The sequence below is a fragment of the Adiantum capillus-veneris genome, chromosome 12 (genome assembly GCF_014529385.1).
Source record: "Adiantum capillus-veneris isolate H3 chromosome 12, ASM1452938v2, whole genome shotgun sequence".
Taxonomy (NCBI): Eukaryota; Viridiplantae; Streptophyta; class Polypodiopsida; order Polypodiales; family Pteridaceae; genus Adiantum; species Adiantum capillus-veneris.
The window spans coordinates 154,901,172-154,918,070 of NC_140942.1; the positions used below are offsets into that span (position 1 = coordinate 154,901,172).

General features: G+C 41.8%; 1 pseudogene; it reads left to right on the forward strand.

The window, feature by feature from the left end:
* Positions 1-9,107, forward strand: part of LOC147446720 (uncharacterized) — a 49,743-nt pseudogene extending 40,636 nt beyond the window's left edge.
* Positions 9,108-16,899: the final 7,792 nt, after the last annotated feature.

The following is a 16,899-nucleotide window of genomic DNA, read 5'->3' on the forward strand; positions in this document are numbered from 1 at the left end:
ACACATGTGGTTTCTCCTTGCCTCCAAGCTACCTAGGGAAAAAAACACTTTGAATGCAAGGATACTTGCACCTGCTCTTGAGATCCAAAAAAACCCCAATCCTTTTGAACTTATATGCCTTGATATCTTCGTAGAATCAAAGGTCCTCCCTATTTGTCGCTACATAAAAAATCTGTTTGGATCTCCCCTTTGATGGGTTGCATATAGGACCGACTTCTCTACCTCGCTAGGATAATTTCTTTGTGCGTGATGGCATACATTTCGCATTCTCAATGGTTATGCATTCTGCTCATCATGGCATCTATGATAGGTAGATATAGATAGACAAATATATTAAATTATCATCTAGGAAGGTAGCTATGACCTATGGGACCAAAACCAAAACATTACAAAGTTTCTTCTGAGTGAAGGGGTTGTTGGATACATCTCAATTAAGGAGTAAGGGTCTAGCAAGGTGGGATAAAGGGGAGATAAGATGAAATAAACAAAACCTAAGAAGGGATAGGTGAGGGGGGAGCTAGTTTGGGAGTTCAAAACTCTTGGACAATGGCTTAACCTTCTCAATAAACTGACCATTTTCCTATTGTTTGCGCTTCTCACATCCTTTGGAGTTCTTCCTTCTTATGTTTGAGTTAAGTGGGTGTTAGATTTTTTGCAAACCAAAATTTGATGTCCTTGAGAAGCCTCAATTTATCAAGGAGTTTGATTGGATCCATCTTCATCTTGAAAGTGAGGATTGCATGGTTGGTGCGATGTTCGTGTGTAAGAGAGGTGATTAGGGCAGGGTCCCATTGTACCATGTGGACTACTGTTTGGATGTGAGCAAAGGACTCATCGAACTTGAGGTCTGCTTCCCCTTTCCAGTCGCTTGGAAGCCCATCAATGAGAATATTGAAGGCAATATCCTCTTGGCACTCTCATTCATGTAGCATGGACACTACACGATCTTCAACCTTACTAGATATGATATCTTACAATTGGTTTTTGACCTCCTTTTTGAGGGTGGTATCTAATTCCACCTTTGTGTTATTGAACTTGAGGTCCCCCTTCACTTGGAAGCTTGCCAATAAGAACATTGAGAGCGATATCCTCTTGGCATTGTCGTTCACGTAGTGTGGACACCAGGATCTTCAACCTTATGAAAGATGATATCCTGTACTTAAGTTTGGTCTCCTTTGTGAAGGTTGTCTCTACTTCCACCTTTGTGTTACTGAGCTTGATTTCCATATGTTCCATCTCTTCCTTTTTGCGGTTCTCAAGTTTGGTGAGTCGAGCCTCGATGACGATGAGTCTATGCTTTAGCTCCTCATTCTCCTTGCAAAGCTTCTCAGCTTCATTTTGAAGATGTGCTATGTTGTTTGTTTGAAAGTGTTTCCACAACCCGGGAGAACGTAGACTTGCCTTGAGATGAGGCTTGAGTGGCCATGATAGGCACATGCTTCCTATGGAGAGACTCATAGCAACACTACTAGAGAGTCACGTGCAGCTCAAATAGTCAGACAAAGTCAAAATTGTGGGAATGAGTGGATGTGTGGGCAAGGCAATGTTTATTGGGAGGGCAAGGCTGTGTTAACTCTTTCCCATGAGGTAGCCCCTCGCCCAGGGGGAGACTGAGGATGACACAAGAAAGAGAAGACTCACACAAAGAGAGAGAGAGAGGTAGATAGAATATTATTATCCATCTATCTACCCCTCTTTCTACACTAATTTTTACATAATCTACACACCTAGATAGAGAGGATGTACAGAGAGGAGGTAGATAGAGAGGACATAGAGAGACATAGATAGAGAGGGTGTATATACACCTAACCTCTCTATCCACACTATTTTTACTCTTTGTGTCTCCTCCTCCCTCCCTCTCTACCTAATCTTTACACCCTCTCTATCTACTCTATCCGCACCTCTCTCTACAACTTAATCTCTTTATAAATCCTAACCTTATCTGTCTACTCTAAACCTAATCTCTATCTCTATCCTTAAACATAGACATAGGAAAATCTCTACACTCTCTCTACTTCCTCTATCTATCTCTACACTCTAAGTATCATCCCTCTCCCTATCTACACCCTCTCTACTCCTATCTACATCCTAACCTCTCTCTACTCTTTCTCTACACCCTAACCTCTATCCAAATCTCTCTCTACCTAATCTCTATCTCTACTCCCTTTATCTATATCCTAATTTATTTCTCTACTCTCTCTCTCTCTCTCCACCTAATCTCTCATTTACACTGTCTCTAATTTTACTCTCTATGAATCCTCCCTCTTTGATTAATCTCTACATCCTCTTATTTACACCTCTCTCTAAACCTTAACCGCTTTGTAAATCCTAACTTATATGTCTACCCTCTACTTAATCTCTATCTATACTCTCTCTAAGTATCCACCCTTTGTTACCATATACATGTGGTAGTGATGTGTGTGAACACACTAGGACCGCGGGGGCATTTTTTACCTCTGTAGGAGGTTTTTCCCCCCGAGAATTGTATATACGCCCATCACTCTAGGGCTATCTATCTTTTCCATTGCACACTAAGTTAGACACTCTCTATTGTGTGCCTTGAGCTTCCTTCGTCTTCTCCAAGCTATGTGTGTTTCTATGCAAGCCTAATTACAACAATTGGTATCATAGCGGGTTGCGTCCTCCTGAGCTTAGTCACCAGCTGCTCTAGCACACGCCTGCTCACTTTCTCCGATTTTAGTGAGATTTGAAGAGCGTTCGTAGGTTGAAAAATACTTCGAGCAAGCTCGTAGAGCTTGGTCTGCTCAGATTTTCGATTTGGGCTCATTTCGGCCTCCGTTTCCACTACAGGCAGGTCGACAGAGGCAATTTCATCGTTTTGTGCAGAATTTTTGTCAGTGCCATTTTCTGCATAACAAGTGCCTTATAGTCTTCTATGGTTTGTGCTATATAGCACGTGTTGTTCCCGCTCCAATTCTCCTATTTTCGGGCAGTTTTCACATCTGGTGCAGCATTTACCATGGCTGACAACAACAACACAGATGTGTTCAAGATGTTTGCTGCTGAGGACAGGTTGGATGGGGAAAACTACCCTATGTGGGCTTATATGATGCAACATGTTCTTGTGTCAAAGGGCGTCTGGAACATTGTGTAGGGCATTGATGTACATCCTGGTTGTAAGGATGCAGGCGATTTTGAGGATGTTGCAGGTCCTGCTGCAAGAATTGCTGCTATTAGAGTTGTTTTGCCTACGGCATAACAAGCTCGTTGGGATGTAAAGGATGCGCATGCTCATGCATTGATTGCATTATCTGTGAAGCGCACCATTGTTCCTCACATCCGCTCAACAAAATCTGCAAAACAGGCTTGGGATATTTTGGCTGGTCTTTATGCAAGCCGTAATGAGGCTAAAATTGCTTTGCTGCGTAAAGAGATGGAGTCGAAGATTATGCATGAAATTATTTCTGCAGGTGAAGTCATTTCAGACAGTTCCCTGATGCAGACTGTTCTTGATGCCTTACCAGATTCTTAACAGACTTTTGCTAGTACTTGGAGACTTATGACCCAAGGAAATCCTGAAGTTGTCAAGTTTGATGCATTATGCACATTGCTATTGCAAGAGTCACTTTCCCCAGAAAAAACAGGACTAGGCAGTGTGCAGTTGAAAAAGCTTTTATTGCTTCTCAAAGAAAGGGTGGTAACAGCAATGCAGCCACTTCTTATGGTTCTACTGCGAGCGGCAAAAATACTGTTCCTAATGCTTCTGCTGGTAGCACTTCGTATGACAATTCTGGTGATAAGGGAAAGAAGAAGATGCGTTGCCATTATTGTAAAGGTAATGATTACTTGATAAAGAAGTGTCCTAAGTTGAAGGCAAAAGAGGCTAAGAAGAAAAAGGGTGGTTGCACTGCAAATGCTGGTTCCACTACAAATGCAGCCATTGTTGAGTCTTTTGTAAAAGAAGATTGTAATGCTGATGTTGATGCAGAATGGGCTTTAAGTGCAGAGTGCACTTACAATCCTGTTGTCCATGATGCATGCTTGTCAGTTGCTATAGATTCACATGTGTGGTATTTCGACAGTGGTGCTACAAAGCACATTACCTCACATCGTGAATTGTTTAGCTCTCTCGAGTCTGTCCCTCATGGGAATTCAGTCACTTGTGCCAACAATGCCTTTTATCCAGTTCAGGGAGTTGGAAAGATTGTGCTTACTGCTACTAATGGCAGTTCTTTCACACTTGTTGATGCACTTTATGTACCTGGGATCAAGAAGAATCTCTTGTATATATCCACACTTGCTAGCCTTTGGACTTGTAGTCAAATTTGTGGATGACAGATGTACAGTTCATGATCTCAGTTTTGGTGATGAAATTATTGCATCTGGCCTTTTGTGCCGTGGGCTGTATAAGATCACTTTTTATGACAAGTCTGGACAAAATTTTGCAAATGCTATTGCAGATTCAAGGGCTATTTCAGATGCAAAACTTTGGCATGCACGTTTTAGTCATCTGAATTTTGCCAGTTTGCTGCGTTTGCAGAAATCTGATATGGTTGAGCTTCTTTGCCGCCTCTTGAAGCACCTGTCAAACATGTTTGTGAAGGTTGTATTTTGGGTAAGATGCAGCGTTCTAAGTTTCCAAAGGATGGTTCAGTTCGGGCCACATGCAGGTTGCAGCTTGGGCATAGTGATGTTTGTGGGCCCATGCAAACTCCTTCCTTGGGTAATTACCTGTACTTCGTGACTTTCATTGAGATTACTCCAGGCATGCATGGGTATTTCCGCTTAAAGCGAAGTATGAAGTTTTTATGTGCTTCAAACTATTTTTGGCTATGGCTGAAAATGTCTCGAAATGTACTATGGGCACCCTCCGTTCTGATCGAGGGGGGGAGTATATGTCTCATGAATTCAATGCATTTCTGGCTAGTCATGGGATAAAACACCAATGTGCAGTGCCCTATACACCTCAACAAAATGGTGTTGCTGAGAGGAAAACCAGGTCACTGACGGAAATGGCACGATGTATGGTCAAGAGTCAAGCTTTGCCGCATTCTTTTTGGCTTGAGGCCATCATGTGTGCCACTTATGTACTTAATAGGTGTCCTATGGAAGCTTTGGAGTCTATTACTCCATATGAAGCATGGCATGATAGAAAGCCTGCTATTGAGCACATGCGTGTTTTTGGCTGTTTGGCATATGCTTTGGTGCCACAAGTGCAACGCAGAAAATTGGATGATAAGGCTGTCAAATGTATTTTTGTTGGTTATAGTGCTGAAAGCAAAGGTTATAGGTTGTATCATACGCAAACAAAACGTATTCTAGTTTCTCGGGATGTAGTGTTTGTGGAAGATTCTGTTCAGCCCTTGCTATAGGTACTAGAGACAGTAATGTAAGCTCACAGGACTTGATGAGGAAAGGGCTCGGAAAATGAGCAGGCTAGAGGTATGCCAAAATGGCTGGTGTACACTTTGCGTGACAGTAAATTGGATGCACCTTTGTCTAGTCGTACTCGTTCAGGCTCTTGTCATGCATCTTATGCATCAGTTTGTTATGCTTTGGCTGTGTCTAGCTTACATGATGTTGAGGAGCCTCTGTTTTTTGATGAAGCACAAAATTCAGAAAATTGGATGGCTGCCATGCAATCAGAATATGATGCACTCATAGAAAATGACACATGGACTTTATTTGATTTTCCTCCTGGCAAAAAGGCCTTTGGTACGAAGTGGGTTTACAAGTTGAAATGCAAGCCGGATGGTGAGATTGATCTCCATAAGGCTCCGCTTGTTGCAAAGGGTTATGCACAGAAAAAAGTCCTAGCTTATGAAGAGACTTTTTCTCCCACTTGTCGTATGACTACTCTGCATTTTCTATGTGCATTGGAAGCTCATTTTGGCTGGGATGTACATCAATCAAACATTGTTACTGCTTTCTTGAATGGTGACATATTTGAGGAAGTTTATGTAACGCAGCCTCGCGGTTTTGTCATAAAAGGACAAGAGGACAAAGTGTGCAAATGTAACAAGGCTTTGTATGGGTTGAAGCAATCTCCTCGTGCTTGGTATGAGAAAGCTAACACTCATTTGGTCAAACAAGGCTTTCGTAACAGTCGAACAGAAAGCACATTGTATGTAAAGCGTGAGGGTGATGTGCTTCTCATTGTGGTTCTTTATGTTGATGATCTGCTGATCACTGGACCAAATGAGAGACATATTGCTGAATTTTAAGGCTGATTTGAATGCTACTTTCAAGATGAAAGATTTGAGGCTGTTGCATCATTACTTGGGCATATAGTTTAAGCAGTGTGATGGTAGTATTTCCTTGTGTTAGAAAAGTTACATAGAGACATTGCTATGTAAGTTTGGACTTGAGGATTGCAAACCTATTGCCAATCCCATGGAAACAGGTTTGAAGTTGAGTCTACATGATGCTGGCGATCTTGCTGGTGTCACTCTTTATCAAACTGATGATAGCTGCCTCATTTATGTATGCAACACGAGGAGGAATATTCAGTTTGCAGTCTCACAGGTCAGCAGATTTATGCATAGCCCAGGGTATAAACATTGGCAGGCTCTGAAGAGGATTTTCCACTACCTTAGTGGCACTTTACATCTTGGCTTGTTTTATCCCAAGGGGGGATCGTTGCCGCCATACTTACATGCTTTTTCAGACTCAGATTGGGTTGGCTGTTTTGACACGAGAGTGTCCACAAGTGGTTTTTGTTTCATGCTTGGCAGTTCATGTATATCATGGTTGAGCAAGAAGCAACCTACTGTGGCCACTTCAAGGTGTGAGGCTGAGTAGAGGGCAGTCTTCACAGCTACGGTTGAGTGTGTATGGCTCAGACGCCTTATGGCTGATTTGGGTGTTGGACAGGACACTGCCAACACTATCTACACTGATAGTCAGAGCGCATTGGCAGTTGCGAGGAACCCAGTTTTTCATGCTCGCACAAAGCACATTGAGGTGCATTACCACTATGTCAGGGAGAGGCTCTCAGCAGGAGAGATCAACTTGGCTTATGTGCCAACATAGGACAACCTTGCAGATCTTTTCACAAAGGCATTGTCTCGTGAGAATCTTGAAGCTTTCCGCAAAGCTTTGGACTTACTCCCCTTCGTGGACTGATCATCTCCTTAGGGCATGGCACTTCCCTTTACTCATGTGCCAGCTCTCGTTCACCGCATCTCTCCAGGGGGGATTTGTTACCATATACATGTGGTAGTGATGTGTGTGAACACACTAGGACCTCTCGGGAATTTTTCCCCTCTTTAGGAGGTTTTTTCCCCCGAGCATTGTATATACGCCCATCACTCTAGGGCTATCTATCTTTTCCATTGCACACTAAGTTATACACTCTCTATTGTGTGCCTTGAGCTTCCTTCGTCTTCTCCAAACTGTGTGTGTTTCTCTGCAACCCTAATTCCAACACCCTTTCTACCTGAACTCTACACCCTCTTTAGCTACTCTATCCACACCTCTCTCTACACCATAATATTTTTTTAAATCCTAATCTTATCTATCTAGTCTCTACATAATCTCTATATCTACCCTCTCTCTACCCTCTAAACATAGAGAGAGCAATATATAGAGGTAGATCTCTACACTCTCTTTAGTCCCTCTATCTATCTCTACACTCTACGTATCCTCCCTCTCTCTATTTGCGCCCTCTCTACTGCCTCTATCAACATCCTAACCTCTCTCTACTCTCCCTCTACATGTTAACCTCTATCCACAACTCTCTCTTTCCCTAACCTCTCTCTGGTCCCTCTAACTATCTCTACACTCTATGTATCCTCCCTTTCTCTATCTACACCCTCTCTGCTCCCTCTATCTGTTGGGTATTCAAGCCCGAGTTCGGCTAATTTGTCATACCCGTGGGCACTTGTCCTTATGGCGTGCAGATAAGCATGCAATTACAGTTCTAGTCTGCATGGCAAGCTATATTTATGTATTAAGGCTTCATATACAATATAATACAAAACAAACAAAAAAAGCATAGCGTGAGTTTTTTTGTGTCGATTCTCTCGCTCCTCTTTCTCTGCATGCCCATCTCCTTGCCATGGCTTGCAACAGGTACCACCCACCTTAGCTGCACCCATCATATGGTATCAGAGCTATGGGTTTTGTTCTAGGGAGACTAACAATGAGAGTGAGAAGGAGATCAAGAAGAAGGTAGCAAGTTAACAACCCGTGGATGCTTAGCCACTTAGCTTGGTCATCATCTCAAAAGATAGCCGAAGGGAGTGTGCTAAATCAGTCGAGGGCCGGCGTATTTCTTACGACAGGAAAGACAGAGCCCATTGGGAATTTTTGGCAGCATAGGCGGTCGACCTCACTTGGCCTCATGCGTTGCTCTGCCTCTACGCTCACATTATCGTCTAAAGAAATGGAAATGGACTTCATCTAGAAAGCCCCCGAAATTGCTACTCCGTATAGCTTCACATAGCAGAAACTCTCTCACCTTGCCCTTTTTACTTCACCCCACTCAATTGCCTCCTCGCCCAATGTCAGGACTGAAACCCTACAACTCTCATCCAACGGCAGGCCTGGATGCTTCTACACAATTTTCTTTCCTTGTTATATGTTTTGCTTTATATGGGTTCTCCTTTTCTAGAGGTTTTCAATTCTCCAAGCAGTTCAGTAGTTTTAAACACAGAGGCTACATCATTATTATTGATGCAAGAAGCTCTGGTTCTAGGGCCCATGTTTTTCATTACATCAATGAGGGTCTCCTTCCAGTTGTGGGATTCTCAGGTAAAGAGGAATGGTCGTTGAAGACAAAGCCATGCTTATCTTCTTTTGCAGAAGAACCTCATAATGCTAGCCAGTCCTTGGAAGAGCTTCTTGTTTTTGCTCCAAAGAACGTGCCTGAAAGAGAGAGATTGGATGCAAGGATTTATTTATGGCAACAACAGGTTTGCGAAGGCTGGATGTTCAGGTTCATGAGAGTATCTTGGAGTCTTGTCGTGTCTCATTGAGGGCCTCCAAGTTCAAATTCCGTGATGATTGGAAATCTGTCATTACAGGAATTGATGAAGGCGTTTTTTGCATGGGCAGCTGCTAGCTATGCTCTTGGAAGTCTTGGGAGAAACATGGAGGATATTGGCGATCATGAGGATGAACACAATAGAGGTGAAGCCTCATAAACAAGTGATATTTATGTATTCCCCCATTTTACAGTGAGACATATTGTTATCAATTTTAGAGTATTATTTCCATTCCACATAGTTTTATTTTGGCAACTCTTGTACGGGTTATAGACACTGCCACACATACGTGGTAAGACCTCCCTAAACTATTTGTTCTCAGCCCATTTTGTGACCGCTTCTCATGAGGTTACTGGGTACACCTGAAACCCAAGGTTTGGCAGTGAACCAAAAACTCCATGTATTGGTAGCTAATTTTTTGACCTACACCCTACCTGTTCAAGGGGGGGTTCTACTATCATAGCACCAGGTTATGGATACACTAGAAATCCTTGGTTGTGAGGAAACCTAAAACTCACGGTTGACGAGTACACCAAAAACTCTAGGTATCATGAGTTGCATGTCTAGATCGGGCTTGAGGGGGGGATTTTTGGGTATTCAAGCCGGAGTTCGGCTAATTTGTCATACCCGTGGGCACTTGTCCTTATGGCATGTAGATAAGCATGCAATTACAATTCAGTCTGCATGGCAAGCTATATTTATGTATTAAGGCTTCATATACAATATAATACAAAACAAACAAAAAAAGCATAGCGTGAGTTTTTTTGTGTCGATTCTCTCGCTCCTCTTTCTCTGCACGCCCAGCTCCTCACCATGGCTTGCAACAGGTACCACCCACCTTAGCTGCACCCATCACTATCTACATCCTAAGCTCTATCCACACCTCTCTCTTTCTCTACCTAATCTCTATCTCTACACCTTCTCTACGTACTCTCTATTTAATCTCTACACCCTCTCTATCTATACACACCTCTTTCTATACCCTAATATTTTCCTAAATCCTAACCTTATCTACCTAATCTCTATATCTATCCTCTCTCTACTCTTTCTATCCCCTAATCTTGAATCTCTCTATTGCTACTCTCTATGTATTCTCCCTCTCTACCTAATCTACCTAACCTCTACCCCCATTCTATCTACACCTATCTACACCCTAATATTTTTAAATCCTAACACTATCTTTCTAATCTCTATATTTATCCTCTCTCTACTCTCTATCCCCTAATTTTGACTCTCTCTATTTATACTCTCTACTTAATCTTTTCCTCTCTACCCCCATTCTATCTACACCTCTCTACACCCTAATCTCTTTCTAGATCCTAACATTATCTATCTATTCTCTACCTAATCTCTATATTTACTCTCTCTACTCTCTCTCCATGTAATCTCTATCTTTGTACCCTCTATCTACTCTCTCTCTACACTCTCTATCTCTATTTCTCTCTCTATCTCCACTATCTCTACACCCTCTATGCATCTTTTCCTCTCTCTAATATTTCTTTTTCTTATTCTTCTTATCTCTTCTCTCTCTCTCTCTCTCTCTCTCTCTCTCTCTCTCTCTCTCGTTTTTTTTCTTCCACTCGCCAATTTCACATACACTAAATTGAAATCTTTTTCTCTCTAATCTCTCTCTAAACCCTTTTTTAATGTACAATTTATCATACTCTATTATTTTTCTATTTTTATTTTTTAATACCTATTGTTTATTATTTTTGTCTCTCCTTTTTTTTCTAATTTAACATGTACATCAACTTATTCTAAGTTAACACTAATTTAACATTAAACATACAAGAAGTTTGATGTGTCGGTGTGATGTTTAATTTGATTTTTTCTCTTTTTTTTAAAACTTAAACGTTTATTTAACATTAATTATGAAATATACGCTAATCTCTACTTTAACATTAACCATTAAATGTACGTTAATCTCTATTTTAACATTAACCATTAAATCTATGGTAATATCTCTTTCTTCCTCTCTTTTCCTCTTTGTTTTTTCTCTCTCCCTAATTACACACTAAGCAAGCAAGCATCTACAAACTAATCACACACGTACAACAAACAATCAAATAAGCAAAGTGAGGTCAACCAAGCAAGCAAGAAGTACCTACACCAAACGTGAAAGAGGTACAACATCTTTGAATCTAACTTTTCTAATTTGTGTGTGTGTGTTTAAGACACTAGGGGGGAGGGGGGATTGTGTAGAAGCTTGCGTCTTGTGTTCCTCTAGCATTCGAGTCTTTTGCGGTCCTCTTGTATAGATCCCTCTTGCAATCTACCCTCTCCTCTCCAACGAGTGATGGAGTGCTACACCAAAGATTGATTGTGTGTGTGTGTGGTGTGGAGAGAGAGAGAGAGAGAGCGAGAGAGAGAGAGACAGAGAGAGAGAGAGAGAGAGAGAGAGAGAGAGAGAGAGAGAGAGAGAGAGAGAGAGAGAGAGATGTGAGCTTTGAGAGAGAGAGAAGCAGGAAGAGGGGTGTGAGCTCTGAGAGGGAAAGAAAGAGAGAATATGGTTGCAGGTGCAATGGCGGTAGGAGTAGAAGAGCAAGGTATACTGTAAAAAACGCGGCATACTGCCTCTATTCTTTTTTCAAATTATGTGATAATATATGCGATAATATGTGCAGTAATATGCACAAAAATATATGATTTACAAAAAGTCCTTCCCGTTCCCCTCTCTCCTCTTTGGCCACTCCATATTGCTCTCTCTCTCTCTCTCTCTCTCTCTCTCTCTCTCTCTCTCTCTCTGTGCGATAAATGTTTTGAAAGTTTTATAGTGAGAGTGGCTACACATTGGCGTTTAGAGGCTCCCTTACATCTATATAAGGAGGCCTTCTCTATGCGCCATTACACATCCCCTTGTATTCCTATTTGCTCTAGTTGTTTAAATTTCCATCTAAGCTGTGCATGGGTGGGTGACGCCATTAGTTTGTAATAGTGTGCTAATTTAATTTTTTATGTGCCACTAATTTGTCTCTTTCTCTACTCTCCTTGCTACTAGATTCTATTGTATTCCACATTTCTTACAATGTTAATCTCCAAATCCATGGTGTAGCATGTTGTGCTAGCCAGATAAAAGATGTCCCTTGGAGAGAAAGTCGTGTGCCAAGAAGAGACCATACCCAAAATTGATTAGCCGTGCTAACTCAAGCTCTGCTCAAGTGTAAAAGTTACCGATATTTGAAATCCCATTAAAAAATAACATGCCTAATGTGACAAGGAGGAACTTTCAATTGGTAATTAGTAAAACGGTGTTGCTAGCATCGATTGGCTTATATGGTGTAGCTCGTTTTATAGCCGAGGACCATTGCCGAATAGATAGTATTGAAGAAATATATGCTTTTGAAACTCTTGAATTTCTCAAAAAAAAGAAATTTATTTATAGATGTTCAAGAGCTATTCTTTGCCCTCACTTACCTCAGCTACCATCTCTTGGTACCTTGCCAAATCTACACTTAAAGATAGAAGATGGGGGGGTTGTATGCCATGGCACCCTCTCTTGTATGATTTTTTCTTTAGATTTGCCCTAAGGGTTGGCCTTGGGTGCCCTGTGCTTCTCCTTTGCATTTTCTCGCTTAGGAGAACACCCACAACATCATCAAACTTAAGAGTATTTGTGCCAGAGATAGAATTACTTACAGCCATCACAAGGCTGTCCCAACTATCCAGTAGAGATGATAGTATAAGGAGAGCTCGCACTTCGTCATTGAGATTGATTTTCACTGATCGAAGTTGACTTATGTTTGTGTTAAAGTCATTTAGGTGTTCTGCAACTGAACCATTCTCTGCCATCTTTAGATTGAACAAGTGCTTCATAAGAAATACCTTATTGGATGCCGATGGTTTCTCGTAGAAGTCGTCAAGTGACTTCATCAAGTCCTCCGTGGTCTTCATCTCCAAAACATTGAAGGCCACCGTTGACGCCAAGCTTAATCGGATTGTTCCCAGTGCCTTCCGATCAAGGACAATCCATGCTTCATCTGCCATTGTTGCGGGCTTCTTCGCAAGACCGCCTAGTGGCAAATAGAGGTCCTTCTGGTAGAGATAGTCTTCAATCTGCATCTTCCAATGTTGGTAGTTTTTGCCGTTGAACTTCTCAATCTTGAGCTTCCCTTCCTCCGCCATAACTCCCACTCAATTCAAGGAATCCTTTCCTTGAGATAATTTAGCTACGAGCAAACCTTGCTCTGATACCAGTTGTTAGGAAATAAGACGTAGCTAAATAGATAATTGAGTAGATTACTTAATGGAGAGAGACAGATTTATATACACAAGATAATAGAGTAGAGAGAGAGAGAGAGAGAGAGAGTACACACGATATACGTGGTTCACCCAATGTGGGCTACGTCCACGGGAAAGCAGCCACTCAATGGCTTTAGTACTTCAAAACAAGAAGTAGTTTACAAAGGGATTATACCCTTAATGGAGCACCCGCCTTGCTTCACTCTCACCACCTCACACTCACCTTGTTGCATCAACTTCACACTATGGAATGTGTGTAGAAATGGCCTCCTTTTATAGGCCAAAAGGGCTGCCCTCTCTTATGAGAGACAGCCATGTGTAGCCGCCCTTGTGCGAATAAGTCCAAATCGGACCCTCCAATCCGCCCATGTGTGGCCGCCCTTGAGAAGACAAGTCCACTTTTGAATTCGGCCACCGGCCACCGGCCATTGACTTCCGACCACCGGCCACCGGCCATTGACTTCCGACCACCGGCCATCAGCCATTGACTACCGGCCACCGGCCAACCGACCGGTTTTTTTTCGACCACTTTCCGGCCGCCGTCCGGCCATAATATTTCGACGAAAAAGAATATTCCGGCCCTTGAGGCCTTTAAAGTTGCCCCTGATTCTTGTCCGTGAAAATTTTGGTTTCCGGTAAGTGATTTTCCTTCACGCACGATGGCTTCTCCTCACAATGGGGGCCTTACAAATGTGCGCTTTTACCATAGAAAATTACAAGGGTAAATCAGGCTCCATACTTAACAATGTGTCCCTAATTCCCTTTGTGTAAAGGGAGACTGTGTGTGTGTGTGTGACTTTCTCTCTCATCCCCTACCTTTAGGGCTCGCCCCCTCATGTGTAGGGATGTGTGTTGAGTTTGGAGAGTACACAAACCACCCAATTCATCCTAAGCTTTAGCCCTTTGGACACAACCTTTGAATTTTGGAACCTTAGCATTTTGGAAGTCTTAATGGGCTGAACCTTAGGGTCTTTTTAGCCCATTGCTGCACATGGATCTTTTGCAGATGCCCCCCCCCTTTGGATCCCTATTGTGGCTGGACTGCTAGCTTAACCAATATTCTAGCTTTTTCTCCCCTGGCACTTTCCCATATTAAATGATCAGTTTAACATGAGAAAATCATTTAGGAGAATTAGATATTGATTTTTATGACAACACCTCTCTCTTGAAATCATAGTCGTCCTCGACTATGGTGTAGAGAAGATAAAGCATATTCATGAGTCCTTTTCTTAGCGGGTAGAGGATCCCTATGTTACCCTACGACATCATTCCATAATGGATGACTAGTCCATTTGGTGCTTGAGAGCCTGAGGCTGCCGCAAGCATGTCTGCACATTAGTCCTATCAGTATTCCATAGTAGAGTGACAAGCTCTACTTGGTGTTTGGGAGACGTCGTCTCCGCAAACTTGATCTAAGCATGCATACTACTTGATTTTTGTGCATAATAAAGAAAAAGAGAGTCTTATAAGACAAAAAGAGAGTCTTATAAGCATTGACAAGGTTTAGGTTATCCTTTAATAGTATGCCTTGCATCCATCTATCATCTTCAAAAGGATAATTCTGAAACTTAATAAGATATCGTCGGATAGTCTTACCGCCTCTTAATACCTTGTCTTCATATCGGAGAATGGACTCGGGCTGCAGCACCTCCTCTTGGTCCTCGATCTCCGGTGGGTCTTCAATAGTTGGTTCTTGAGGTGGCTCTCCTTTGTAAGGCTTTAATAGGCTCACATGGAAAGCATTGTGTATGAGCCAATGATTGGGAAACTTGAGTTGATAGGCCATCTCATTGATTGGCCTAAGAATCTGGAAGGGACCATAGTACCTTTTTGCTAGTTTAGCATAGTACTTTTGGTGGCCCGAAGGATTCTTGCCCGTCGTGTGCCTTAATCGAACCTTGGGAAACTTTAACAAGACCCAATCATTTTCTTTAAAGGCTTGGGATCTTCTGTGCTTGTCAACAACAGCCTTTTGCCTTTGCTGTGAGATAGAGATAACATCCTTAATCTGTTGAAAAGATTCTTGTAGGTCTCGGCTATACTCATCTGCAGCGAAGATCTTCCCATGTACCTTAAGTAGCAAGGGACTTTTTTATCTTCCCTCAATTACCTCAAAAGGTGCTTTTCCCATGGAAGTATGTATAGTGTTATTGTAAGTATACTCCACTAAGGGTAAGTACTTCTCCCATTGGGATCTTTGATCTACTTCCGTTACATAGGCTTTTAGTAGATCGAGAATGGTTAGGTTAGCTATTTCACTTTGGCCATCCATTTGTGGATGATAGGCCGAAGAGAAGTTTAGCCTTGTCCCTAAATTCTCAAAGAATCCCTTCCAGAAATTACTGGTCATTCTAGGATCTCTATCCGACACTATGGACATTGGCAAGCCATGGTACTTGAAAATTTGTGAAATGAAGAGGGTTTCCATTTGATGGGCTTTGATAGTCTTTTTGACAGGTATAAAATGAGCTTGTTTACTGAACCTGTCTACTATCGTCCATATTCCCGTATTCCCATGGATAGACTTAGGCAATGCAAAGATAAAATCCATGGATATGCTCTCCCATGGTGAATTAGGGATTGGCAAGGGTTGAAGCAATCCAAGTTGCTTCCCTCTATCAAATTTTGTCTTTTGGCATACCACACATTTAGAAACATGCTCTTGTATGTTCACTTTGATGGTAGGCTGAATCCCTGTATGCCCCGCATAAGGTGGAGCATGAGATTCATACATTACTTTCTCACATAGTGAGTTAGTAACACATAGTCTATTGCCATAGAGAAGATAACCATCTTGTAAAGTGAATGGTTCTTCTTTCTTCCCTAATGCAAGGGCTGAAATCACATCTCTAAAATCGGGATCAATAGCGTACTCATCTATCATTGAAGATAGATCATTGTGAGTTGCTATGGAAACCGCATTCACTCTCGGACGTCTTGAGAGTGCATCAGCTACTTGATTATGCTTGCCAGCAATGTGAGCAATATGAAAATGAATTTGCGAAAGGAAATTTTCCCACCTCATTTGTTTGTCGGAGGTCTTGGTCTGCGTCATGAAGTACTTAAGAATTTGGTGATCCGTTCGCAGAATGAAAGGAGTCCCCAATAAATAGTGTTTCCATGAGTCTAAGGCATGTAGAACTGTAAGGAGTTTCTTTTTATATATGCCTAGAGCTTGCTCAACAGGGTCAAGCCTTCGACTCTCATAGCCTATGGCGTGCCCTTCTTCGAGCAAAAGGCTCCAAGGCAATCACCACAAGCATCACATTGGACCTCAAATGGTTTTGAGAGGCCCGGTATTGTAAGCACAGGTTGAGAGATAAGCTTTTATTTAAGGTTTTCGAAAGCATTGTTCTCCTTAGCAGACCATGTATACCTAACGCTTTTCTTTGTTAGGTCATGTAATGGTCCCGCAATTTGTGAGAACTTTTCTATGAAGCGTCTATAGTATGCACACATACCTATAAAGCTTCTTAGTTCATGAAGATTCCTTGGTTTAGGCCATCCTTTTATTACCTCTAACTTGGATGGATCCATTTGGATACCATCTTGAAAGATAATGTGACCTAAATACTGAATCTCTTGCAAGAAAAAATCACTTTTCTTTCGATTAACATAAAGTTTATTCTCTCTTAAAACTTGAAATATTACCTGGAGGTGTTGCTTGTGTTCGTCTAGTGAATTAGAGTAGATGATAATATCATCAAAGAAC